Source organism: Globicephala melas, chromosome 7 (genome assembly GCF_963455315.2).
Source record: "Globicephala melas chromosome 7, mGloMel1.2, whole genome shotgun sequence".
In the NCBI taxonomy this organism is placed as follows: domain Eukaryota; kingdom Metazoa; phylum Chordata; class Mammalia; order Artiodactyla; family Delphinidae; genus Globicephala; species Globicephala melas.
In genome coordinates, this window is record NC_083320.1 from 37,253,621 (window position 1) to 37,267,278 (window position 13,658).

A 13,658-nucleotide genomic window follows, 5' to 3' on the forward strand; every position below is an offset into this window, starting at 1 on the left:
TACCATCTTAAATGGTTAGAGAACAGGATGGAGTCCTAAGTCAGTCATTCCTCTACATGGAAAACTCATAATTCCTTTGACCTTCCCCTCAGCCTTTCTCTTTGGGATTAATGAATTCAAGTTCTTTAATCCTTATATCAAACATCTGATTGATTTCTATTTAACCTTTCATTGTAACTGTGTGTAGTTTGTGTTTGTTTTCAAAATTCTATGTCTAACATTTATTTCTAAAATGTCTTTGTCCAAACAATCTCTACAATATTGAGAAGCCAGTATGGCAGAGAACATCATGGGTACTTGGGACCACATGTAATCGGTAGAAGTAGCTGCTGAGAGAGGTGAGACAAAGAGAGAAATGGACCTTAGAAAATTTTATCCAGAGGTCAGAATTCAAACTTATGCCTCTCTTACGTGAATATACTCATCCAAATAGTATTAAACATTCTAATAATGCTTTTCAATATGAGAGAAAAAAGAGAGAGAAACATCCTGACTTGATTGCTATGGTTATGGGGAAGGCATTGTGAATGTGGATATGCTGCCTTCACAAAGTCAAAGGTATGAACAGTAATCTCCTTCTCGTCTCTAATGAACACTCCCTCACTACAGCACGTTTATAAACTTCCATAAACTCAGTGAAAGTCGGTTTGGGGATACATTAGGCACTTTATCATATTATCCCTTGCTCATACTACTTTTAAAGGAGCTGAAGAAAGAAATCCCTTCCTATCCATTTACAACCTAGAAAGGATCCTAACAAAAGAAAAAAACACTTGCTGGCAAACCAACATGTTTCCTGAGATAAGAGAAGGGACCATAAACACATTCATTTTAAAGTACTCATTTTTTAACTATAGATGCTAATATTGAATGACAGTTGCCATAAATTCTAATTGGATGAGGTGCATTAGAGTCAAGTGTATCAAGCCAAAATGCGCTTATATCTATCTGCCTTACAGATTTCTGGAAGCATCTCACAGCGTGTATCTCTGCAGCTATAACCATTTCTAACCTAGCTTCCTTTTCCAGGAAGTCTATTTTAGGCTCAGAAATTTAAATACTGTATCAAAAAAAAAAAAGAAGAAGAAGAAAAGCATAAGGACTTCAAAAAATCATTATATAATGTAGGCCATAGTTCAGGACAATATATAAAATAAAGAACTTTCCTCCCACTCTTGTCCAGGATACACCTTGATCTTAAGTCACTCAACAGGCCCAGTGCCATTGACTTCCACAGTCATTATCCATAATGATGATGATGAACCAGAATAAATAGCCAATTTACCAACTACTACTCTCATTGTGTCCAAATATCACAGCCTTTTCCTCAACCAGTCTTTCTAGATTTGCGATTAATCTTTTTCATTTCCTTTCTACCTGCTATGAAGGAATTAATATATAGAAATGACACAAATATCAGACAAGAGGCAGAAAGAAAAGGAGGAGAAAAAGAGGGCAACTTAGATAATTCTCCAACTAGATAATGAGCTCCTGAATAAGTAAGAATCGGCTAAGAAATGGTGCCCACCCCACTCGTTGAAATTTTTACAAGTTCTCTTTCCATAGCCTTACATCAAGGGCAAGCCTTTAGAAAAGCAGAGAGCCAGTAACTGCTCCTCTCACACATGCTTTGTTTCTAGGAGCAGGTACTTTAAAATATTTCCTTTATTAGTTTCTTACTTTTTATAGATTGACCCTAAGCCTCACCAAAAGAGGAGAAAACAAGGCCCAAACCAGCAGACCTGACCAAATCTGGATGTCTTCCCTATTAGATGTGATCTCCCTTTCCTTTCAGCACTTACAGTGTAATGCTTAAAACGCTGTCTTCTATTTCTTCTCCATTCTGAACCCCAAGTCCCCACTGACTTTAATGGTAACTCGAGGCCACAGTCCTTGCCTCACCTTGAACCCCTCCAACACCTGCAGAGTGTCTTACTAATAGTAGATGACTAAGGAATGGCTCTTGAATTAAACGAAATTGAAATCATCTTTCTATACACACACACACACACACACACACACACACACACACACACACGATCTTGAGTTCTCAAGAAAGCACAAGTCTGTGGAAATGGGAAATAACTGTTTCCAGTGCAGTAAAGAGGTGTTTTAGGATGGCAATTCCTCAGCCATCACAAGCTGAAGAAAAAACCCAAGTTCCCAACACAACCTCCTTCCACAGGATCAGCACAGAAACTAGCCCCATCTCATGTCAGACGGTGACTGTGGAACGGATAACCAAGTTGCAGAGGGCTCTGCAATATTAGTAGCAATGGCCAAACAGAAAAACTGTGGGAAGGACCACCAAAGCCTAAAACAGAGAAACTGATCATTCTTTGGGTCTTTTAGTGACACCATGTCTTACTCATTCACCACTCAAGAGAATTTCTTCTAAAATAGCCCGATGCTGATCCATGAAGAATATTTGATGGTCCAACCTAAACAAAACCGGGAATACACATATATAGTGTGTAGAATGACCACAGCCCTCCAGTTTAGTAACCTCCCAAAACACCTTTACCCTCTCCATTTCGCCTTTCATGTTCAACTGATCTTGTAGTAATAAAAACATTCAAGAAAGAGTTTTATCATAGTCCTCTATACTTTACACTGAATTTAAACCTGGGAATAAGGGCTCTGTCCCATGGTAAAAGGATTGATTGGTCCGTGGGTTGGTAGATTGTTTGAAGAAGGGCACAGGGTCCATCCTAATGTCCCTGAAATCATTCTCAGAAAAGCCGTCTCTAGATAGGAAGGCAGAAACCCCATCAAGTCCACTTGTGTAAAGGTACTGGTAACTTCTGCATGGAAGAGAAAAGAATGGGCAGAATTTGGATGAAGAAATTAGTAACTTAAAGATCAGCCATATAATTTGCCGTTACAGCAATAGCTGAGTTGCATGTGATTCTAGTCCAGTTCAATGACTTTATCCTCTTTTAAAAAAAAATGAAATATCCTCAGAGTAGTATAAATTACAGCACCAATTCCAGACCACTGCTCTGAGGTGGGTGAGGCAACAGGAAAGTGTGTAATGAAAATGACTTCCATCAGCCTGATTTAAACACTTTTATAGGGACAAAGCGATCCCGGGCTTGGCTGCTGGCAATAGACACTGCGTAGGTTACGTCTTCCCTTCTGAGACACCTCCCACTTTCCTTTCCCTGTCAAGGTGGCCCTTATTTTCACTCCAGCTGGAATTTACCCGTGAGAAGTTTAAGACAGTGAACATAGAATGTGACTTGGCCCAAACCCCTCACTTACCTTCCCTGCCATCCTCCAGCCAACCTGTCCCTCACAACTCTGCTGTGCACAAGCCCTGATCACTCAGAGATTTGATACAGAATGAAGCATGAGTATCATAAAGAATAACTTCTACATCATTCACTAAAACATTTTTATAGAAAAGGAGATAATAGAAGATACAATAAACCAAATACACCCTTTCCAGACAGAAAGAAAAACTTTAAAAAAAAAAACACTTTGTCCATCTTTCTCCTTATGTAAGAACTTCTGTGAATTACAAATGCAATTAATAAAACTGCACACATGCCCCCTCCAGATTTGTCCTAGCAGTTGCAAAATGGTTCTCTGAAAATTCTGGAGGCAGATGACCTACTGGATTACAAAGTCCCTTTCACTGTTCATACTTTGTAGCTCAGCAGGCCTGACCACTGATAAAAGCAGAGGTTTGATACAAATCAATAAACTGGAGATTTAAGAACATACATCACTTTTCCTAAACTTACAAGGAAATGAATAGTATCAAAGAATAAGGCACAGTAGAAAAATGAGGTCTCTTTATGCAATAAACTATTAAGAAGAAAAATAAATATCCAGTTATTGCATTTTATTTTTAACCCCTTAATTTTCACATATTCAAAGTCATCAAATATGAAATAACCCAAACATCTTTCTCTCAAGATACTGCACCAAATAATTCAACTGCAAAACATCTGAGGTTGAGTTCAGTCACATCATTTGCATGTATTCTATTTTGTGAAGAGCAGATCTGATGGAGTCGTGTTTCTAACGACCAAAATAGTATGTTTTCTTGAAGCAATATAGTAATTGGAGATTCTCCTTAACTGATATTTTCAAAAGCACCTCTTTAAAATGGGAGGTTGAGATATATGGTAAGTATTATATGCTAAAAGATCACTATCTTCTCTTATAAAAGTACGATCAGGTTAAAAGATGGCACATAGTCCATTTCAAACCACATTAATTACTTTTCGATTGTTCACTTATACACAGCAGTTGTAATGGCTTTTTCCTTAATCCAGAAGTCTTATGACTAGTAGTCATTTGCACAAATTACTGCACACTCTTCCATGAAGATTCACCCCATGGGAATGGCTTCCTCTTCTCTCACTCAGTGACACATGTGTGCATTACAGGAGAAAATAAATGCAATAGGACAATTTTAGGCAACAAATTTGATTAAATAAATGGATTGGTATTAAGTATATTGTTTTCTCTTTTTTTCCATTATTCTACAACCTCACACTGATAGAGAAAGGATAAGGGATCATACAAGTCGAAGAATGAGAAACAAAGATAGAAGAGGCAGAAGTACAAAGTCTTCTGTATCACTCACTTTGCTGGTTACCTAGCACTGTTTTTATCTTTTTCATGGTTATTCGTGAGAATTCACATCTGCCCAGAATCTGAATGCATAGCATTCCTGTCTTCTAACCTAGGTCAAAATATATAAAATACACAGCTTTCAATTATTCCTATAAAATATCCTTTAATCACTCACATCCCTTCTACCTAACCTTCTGAGGCTCCTGAAAGCTGAAAAGACAAGGGAAAGGAATTTTGCTGAGGATCCCAGTGAGTCACTTTGAGTCAGAGAAATGGGCCAGGCTGCTGGTCTGCTAATAAGAGCTGCAGTCACTTCCAAGTGAAGAATGGGAGACTGCTTGGCCACTGAACAAAGAGTGAAAGAGGGGAAGCAGCTTCATTCATAGGTAGAGGCACATACTGCCTCATCACCTAGAAGGCAGAGCTGTTTCCACCTGGAGTGTTTATAAGACTACTAATATAAATGTATAAAACTAATAGGGGCGAGATGTGTATAACAAATGTCACTATGGCACAAATGAAGCTAGAAAATGGCTGGCCTAGATACCTTTTCTTTAATCATTTATTTATGAACATAATTTAAAAACTAACAACCCAGCTGAAGCATAAACATTAGCAATGACAGGATTTCATTCAGTTATTTGACATATGCCTATGCTAAAACGTTCTCATTTTAGAAAGTTAAAATGAAAGAAAGGTATAAAGAAAAAATTACCAAAGGGAAAAATATCATGCAAACATATTAAGACAGTGATTATTGACATGCTAGTATATTTTCTTCAGATATTTTTCTAGGTATATTTATTTTTACATTGTTATGCCCAGATGTGTACATAATTGAGATCCTATTATTTCATTTACTATTGTAGCATCTAAGTTATTAACAACTCTTAATAAATATGTTTGACTGAATTTAATCTTGAAATTAAGCAAAAGTAGGGAAACTCATCAGTAGAGTGACCCATTAGTGATTTAATACCCACAAAAAAAGAAAGTTCAAATATATATTTCCATCATTAACATTTCATCATACTGTTCTCATAAGAACTTTTTAAATTGTGGGATCCAGTGTAATTTAAAAGAGAGAGAGACAGAGAGACAGAGACAGACAGGTCCCTAACCATGTTTAACAGCACTTTCAAAAAATAATCCATTTCAGAAAACTTCAGAGCTAAAAACTGTGCCAGTGACAATAATGTTAGCATGGATTCCATTCACAAACATCTCAAATATTTATCTAAGATATATTTCAAGCATTAGCTAGTACCTATCTTGCTTCTTTAAAAATCTAATGGGGTCAAGAAAGAATTTTTGTATAACTAACTGCCTGGAAGCTCCTAATAGCTCTTCACAGTTAGGACTTACTACCAAATAAACAACATTTGCTTGCTTAATGTCACTGAGTACAGAGCCAAGGAGATTTAACCTTGACAGTTAAGCCATTTATATTGAGTGATAATGTAAATTAGAAGAAACTGCTTGTCCAAAATGAAGAACTATTATATCACCCTGCATGTTTATCCACAACACAATGTTTTGAGCAAGGTTAAAGGAAGCACTGACACTTGTATGAAAGGAATGTTCTGAAACTGCATACCTTTATTTGAAATATATGCACATGATAACTAGATGCAAATATAAAGCAATACACCAATTCAAAAATATTTCATAGCCAGTCTCTCGGTTTCTTGGCGGTAGCTGTCTCTTCGGCCTTTTACTTAATTTCCAGGACTTGAATTTACCACCATGTCCTCTGAAGAAGGGAAGCTCTGCGTGGGAGGGCTCAACTTCAACACTGATGAGCAGGCTCTGGAAGACCACTTCAGCAGCTTGGGACCTATTTCTGAGGTGGTTGTCGTCAAGGACCAGGACACTCAGCGATCCCGGGGTTTTGGCTTCATCACCTTCACCAATCCAGAGCATGCCTCAGATGCCATGAGAGCCATGAATGGAGAGTCTCTGGACGGTCGTCAGATCCGTGTAGAACACACGGGCAAGTTGGCCCGGAGAACAAGAGGGGGTGCCTTTGGGGCCTATGGGCATGGTCGCAGCTACTCTAGAGGTGGTGGGGACCAGGGCTATGGAAGTGGCAGGTATGACAGCCGACCTGGAGGATATGGATATGAATATGGAAGGTCCAGAGACTATGGTGGCAGAAGCCAGGGTGGTTATGACCGCTACTCAGGAGGAAATTACAGGGATAATTATGACAACTGAGATGAGTCATGCACACCTAATGTAGATACACAAGGAATAAAACTTCTTCTGATCCAGGACCATCCCTCCAAATAGCTGTATTTATAAAGATTTTTGGAACTGCACTGAAACATCTGTTTTAATTACATCAACTTCTTTTTTTGAGTAGAGCTCCCAAGGTAGCTTGTTAAAGACCTTTCAGAAAGTTCCATGTGTGTTTTTTAAATTTTTCTCCCATTTAAAGACAAATTCTGAGACATTTGTGGAGTCTGGATATCTTTTCCTTTTTTTACCAGTTTTTTAGTTCAGGCTCTCAGGAATGTTGGTTCTGGCAAAAAATGTTTGGCCAGACTGATTTTTTTGAATAATGTGCATCTAGGAACATTTTAAACACCGGTACACAATGTTTAATTATGATTAGGAAGCAATTTCTGACTGTAACTATAAGAAATGAAGAACATGATTACTTAGAGGTGTTTTTTACTCCAGATCTCTGCCTTGATTATATAGAAGTTTCTTAAAAATATTTGTGTGTCTTTTTTTTTTTTAATACTGGAAGAAAAAAATATTCTGTTGTGTTTCATGTAGCGTTTAGGATGTCTTTCACCGAGTTGGTTAAAAAGATGAAAACAAAAAAAAAAACAAAAAAATTTCATACCGTCAAATTTCAAAAACAATGACCTTTGTTTTCAAATTTAAGTTTAATAGTTTGTGCATTTTTCAAAACAAAAAAAATAGGTCTTTCTTTGTGCTTTTCCTAAAAGAGAAAAAAAAATACTACACCCTATTTGTTTATCAATTTTCACATGCACTTGCCATAAATTCACTAATGCTAAGTATAAGTATCTGTTTGGATTATTCCCCAAAACTGCATAATCTTAAAATTTTCCATAATGCACACATATATTGATGCTCAAATTATTTCATCTTAGGAATGGAACCACACCATTTAACTCCTGGGAAAAATGTTAAAATCTCACCCACACATTTGAATCAGAAGTCTGACCCATGAAGAAAGATGTCTACTAAGAATCCCTCTTCCCAAATAGTCCTTCCTAATGAGCCAGAGAAGTTGCTAAATCTGGAAACCAGTGTAGCTATATCTCCAGAATTTTTGTAAAGATGCCTTCTAAGTTGACTTATATAATACCTGGCTATTTGCCTTGAAAAAGCTAATTCTGTTTATTACAATGCTTCTCTGGGCTTTCTATCTTTCTTCTTTGTATACTACCATTAGCAAAAGGCAGAAGGTAACCCTCTGAATGAGAATGTGAGAACATACCAGCCAAATTAATACTTGAAATATCAAAGGCAAGAGACACAGAAGAGGGTGAATACAGTAAGGAGGTGCTCACTGCCAGCACCAAGATGAGTTTAGGAGATGAATGGAGATGGAATTAAATAACATTGATTTACATAGTGAGAAAGTCATTCCCTTTTTGGTTCAGTTCTGACTGCAACATAGAGAACATCTAAGTTTGGTGCTAGTTTTTAACACCACTCTAACAGTAAGCTGTGGTAGATTAAAGATGACCACAAATTCTTTGCCATTCTATCCCTGTATCTGTACTAGCCTTAGTGACTTCTTAACCAATAGAATGTGACTAAGATATTATGAGACTTCAGAGGCTAGGCCATAAGAAGCCCAGTAGGGTCCACCAAGACCTCTTTGAACAATTACTCTTAGATCCCAGTTGCTCTATGTGAGAAGGACAAGCCACATGAAGAAGCGATGAGTAGGCCCTACAGTACAATCCTAAGGGAAGTCTCAGCAAACCGCCAGCATCTATTGCCCAACCAGAGAGAGTCATCACAATGCAGTGGTTAAGAATCCACCTGCCAATGCAGGGGACACAGGTTCAATCCCTAGTCCAGGAAGATCCCACATGCCGCAGAGCAACAAAGCCTGTGTGCCACAACTATTGAGCCTGCACTCTAGAGCCCACAAGCCACAACTACTGAGCCTGCATGCCACAACTGAAGTATGTGCACCTAGAGGCCGTGCTCCACAACAAGAGAAGCCACCATGATGAGAAGCCTGTGCACCGCAACGAAGAGTAGCCCCTGCTCGCCACAGCTAGAGAAAACCCGCGTGCAGCAATGAAGACCCAACGCAGCCATAGATAAATAAATAAATAAGAATGCCATCATGACATCCAGCCCAGCTGAGCCTTCAGATGACTCCTGCTCCAGATGCTAACTGCAACCACATGAGAGACCCCAACTGAGAACAACCAGATGACCCAAGTCAACCCACAAAAATGTGAGAAATAGTCGTAAAATGTCATTTTAAGCCCCAAATTTGGGTGGTTTGTTTTGCAGCAACTGATAACCAGAACACTTCCTGCTCTCCCTTTGCAAGATAAAGAGAATAGGCTCAGGTTCAGCAAGTACAGAGGCCAATAGTAGAAAGTACAAAAAGACTGTTTTCTTTTCATCTTATTTATGTTTGTGGCAATTGATAGTGAGGTTTTTATTGACGGTAATGATTAGAAAGAGAAATGTCATATGAATATATTTAGGCTGACAAATTTTTAAAATATCAAGGAAATTATCATTTGAGTTTGAAAGCTTATAACAAAAAATGTGAATGGCTGACATTTGGAAAACACTGCACAAAGAGAAGAATGTTAACATGGAGAGGTTCTAAAAGGACAGACTGGGATCAGGAAACAGAAATCTGTTATTTTGCTTAGGAGAGGTAAAACGGCATTGGAAAATCAAGAAGTAGGTTCAGTCCATACTTGACATGTTCTCATGTTCTCTGTTCAGATGTCACCATATATTCCTGAGTTTCCATTGTAGGATCTGATGGCAACACTGACCTCTCCCAGAGGGGTTGTATGGAGGCTCTGTAGCATTGCTGTCCTGATACTGTTCACTCCATATACTCTTTTTTTTTTTTTTTTTTTAATGCGGTACGCAGGCCTCTCACTGCTGTGGCCTCTCTCGTTGTGGAGCACAGGCTCCGGACGCGCAGGCTCAGTGGCCATGGCTCACGAGTCCAGCCGCTTTGCGGCATGTGGGATCTTCCCGAACCGGGGCACGAACCCGTGTCCCCTGCATTGGCAGGTGGACTCTCAACCACTGCACCACCAGGGAAGCCCTCCATGTACTCTTTAGAGGTTAAAAGAAATCACCAAGAGCCCACTGAAGTTTGACAAGTTATTTGCTGACATGCTGTGAACAGGAAGTTCACACATGTTGTAAAGCAGCAAATAAGCATTCATAAAGATGAGAGAGAAAGCAAAGACAAACCAAAAGCCATTAACAGGCAGACAGCATAGTTTGAATACAATGACAGGTGCCCTTCAAATTAAGATTGAATTTGATTCAGAATGTGTTTGGAATACAGAAGAAAAAAAGATAAATGTGCTATGAAAGAAGTGACTTTAAATGCGATACTCGGGGCATTTGAAAGTGAGTAGAAAAATCAGGTCACTGGTCAGAAGAGAGATCAAAATGAGAAGAGGCTAATGACAAAGGTAAGGGAAGCGTTTGGTAGGAGGTTCTGCAGGCACAGAGGAGGTCTCAGTGAGTGAGTGAGCGAGTAAATAAGTGAGTAAATGGAAACAATTGTAATTTAAGTACAAACAGTAGACCATTAACATTCGTGATGGATGTCCTCGGGTTTCTGTAATTACAAAAACAGCATATGATTTCTTCTATAAAATACACACATGAGAAGATATGGGTATAGACTTTCTCCTTGACTGTGAATGGCTCCAACAAACCAGCCTTGTATTCTCAAAGTCATATTTATGATTTGACAGAATTATAAAGCACTGCATTGCAGAGCTTAAGGTCCATTCCCAAATACTGGAAACTGAAAATGTTAAATTTGGGAAAGCTTAAGAGTCTACTTGTAGAAATTAGAACATTCCCTAACACCATACACAAAAATAAACTCAAAATGGATTAAAGACCTAAATGTAAGGCCAGACACCATCAAACTCTTAGAGGAACACATAGGCAGAACACTCTATGACATAAATCACAGCAAGATCCTTTTTGACCCACCTCCTAAAGAAATGGAAATAAAAACAAAAATAAACAAATGGGACCTAATGAAACTTAAAAGCCTTTGCACAGCAAAGGAAACCATAAATAAGATGAAAAGATAACCCTCAGAATGGGAGAAAATATTTGCAAATGGAGCAACTGACAAAGGATTAATCTCCAAAATTTATAAGTAGCTCATGCAGCTCAATATCAAAAAAACAAACAACCCAATCCAAAAATGGGCAGAAGACCTAAATAGACATTTCTCCAAAGAAGATATACAGATTGCCACCACACACATGAAAGAATGCTCAACATCATTAATCAGTAGAGAAATGCAAATCAAAACTACAATGAGATATCATCTCACACCGGTCAGAATGGCCATCATCAAAAAATCTACAAACAATAAATGCTGGAGAGGGTGTGGAGAAAAGGGAACCCTCTTGCACCATTGGTGGGAATGTAAATTGATACAGCCACTATGGAGAACAGTATGGAGGTTCCTTAAAAAACTAAAAATAGAACTACCATACGACCCAGCAATCCCACTATTGGGCATATACCCTAAGAAAACCATAATTCAAAAAGAGTCATGTACCAAAATGTTCATTGCAGCTCTATTTACAATAGCCAGGACATGGAAGCAGTCTAAGTGTCCATCATTGGATGAATGGATAAAGAAGACGTGGCACATATATACAAAGGAATATTACTCAGCCATAAAAAGAAACGACATTGAGTTATTTGTAGTGAGGTGGATGGGCCTAGAGTCTGTCATACAGAGTGAAGTAAGTCAGAAAGAGAAAAACAAATACCATATGCTAACACATATATATGGAATCTAAGGAAAAAAAAAAAAGTTCATTAAGAACCTAGGGGCAAGACGGGAATAAAGACACAGACCTACCAGAGAATGGACTTGAGGATATGGGGAGGGGGAAGGGTAAGCTGTGACAAAGTGAGAGAGTGGCATGGACATATATACACTACCAAACGTAAAACAGATAGCTAGTGGGAAGCAGCCGCATAGCACAGGGAGATCAGCTCGGTGCTTTGTGACCACTAGAGGGGTGGAATAGGGAGGGTGGGAGGGAGGGAGACGCAAGAGGGAAGAGATATGGGAACATATGTATATGTATAACTGATTCACTTTGTTATAAAGCAGAAACTAACACACCATTATAAAGCAATTATACTCCAATAAAGATGTTAAAAGAAAAAAAAAAAAAAAGTCTACTTGTATTCACTTGGGAAGAAATTTCTTCCCAGAAGCTGAGCATTGATGACTGATTAAGCAATCCACTGGCTAGAACTGAGCTACCCCACCCAAAATTCAAGCTAACTGATTTTTTTTTAGTCAACTGATTTTTCAGACTTCCTCAACACAGTTTTAGTGTATAAATAAATCCTCCACATCTCTGAAGAATATATTTTATACTTTTTACTTTATCACCCAAATAAAACCCAACATTTTTCTAAATACTTAAATGTTTTCAGTGTGGGAAACTGTATATGCTGTTGATAATTTCCTAGTCAGTACATTCATAAGTTGGAGATTATTAATAATTATATCACTATTCACAAAAGTCCATCAGGAAAAGTCAAGAGGAATTCTTAATCCTTTGAGTGATAAGCCACTTTTTCCATCTTCAAAACAGCCGTTTCTTGTTGCATCTCAAGATGGTCTACTCCCCTAATTTATTCAACAAATTGATAGGAAAACCAGAGCTAGAAATTGATATTCCCTTCACTTTATTCTATGTTCAATTCTAGACCATCCCCAATTGTTATGGAAACCTAATTGTTTAATCCTTCACTATTCAGAATTTTCAGTCAACCACTTAAGTCCTCAGAATATAATGCTTAATTTTCTACTGAAGACCCGCAAAATGAGAAAGATATTTTAGCTGCCATTCTGCCCCATGGGGACAGGCAGGTCAGCCTAATGCTTGAGACCTTGACTGTGGAGTCAGCCTCAGCTCTTTGGACCTTCAGGAAAGAGCTTGAGCCCTCCGTGCTTCTGTTTCCTTGTCTGTAAAGTGTTGACAATCGCAGTATTGCTCATGGGGTTGTTGTGAAGCTTAAATAGAGTGATATGTGTAAAATACTCTATACAATGCATGGCAGAGTAAGCACTATATGAATCTTAGCCACTACTATTATTGTTGTTATTAGAATTTACCGCAATTAAAATTAGCTCAAATCTAAAAGTGAATCTATCAGAGCTTCCTCCATGGTTAATACCAATGGAAGAGTCACTTGAAAAGACGTTTGTGTATCGTGATATAACTGCTTTCAATTCCCCAGCAATTAAGAATTCATCCATCAACCTGCACTTGATATCTCTATCAGTGCCCAGAACTCTGTATATAGGGGGCTTTCTTAAATCACACAGCCCAAATGCAAGGGGGAAAAAATACAGGAACACAAAATACAGAGATAATAACACAAGATTGCATAGCCGCTAGATTATAAGAACCAACCACAAGATTTGTAGAAATTCTGAGAAAAATCAGTGTGGGCCAGAGAAGTCAGCTGACATTTTGGAAAAGATATACAATTTCTGTTGGACCTTAAGCTCAAAGAAGTGCATTTCATGTGGAGAGACAGTGTGATCAAAGGTAGAGAGGCAGGAACAAGAGTGGAGATGCGTAGAAATTAAGCAACAAAGCAGAGAGATCTTTGAGGGTAAGTACAGATGAGTTTCTCCAAACATAAGCTAAAATACTGCTTGTTTATTTATTAAAATTGTATTTATATTTTCAACTTTTATCAGTTTAATTAAATTACATTGCCTTTATCAGAAGCTTACATCCGTCAGAATTAAATATGAGTACATTTCTGCATGACAATATTTATAATCAAGG

At 38.1% G+C, this 13,658-nt stretch overlaps 1 protein-coding gene and 1 pseudogene across 2 annotated transcripts in view; one reads left to right on the forward strand and one right to left on the reverse strand.

The window, feature by feature from the left end:
• The window catches only part of PLCL1 (phospholipase C like 1 (inactive)), a 934,919-nt gene that overhangs the window by 808,126 nt on the left and 113,135 nt on the right, over positions 1 to 13,658 (reverse strand). The window lies entirely within an intron of this gene.
• On the forward strand, positions 6,313 to 7,022 carry LOC115852609 (RNA-binding protein 3 pseudogene; annotated as a pseudogene).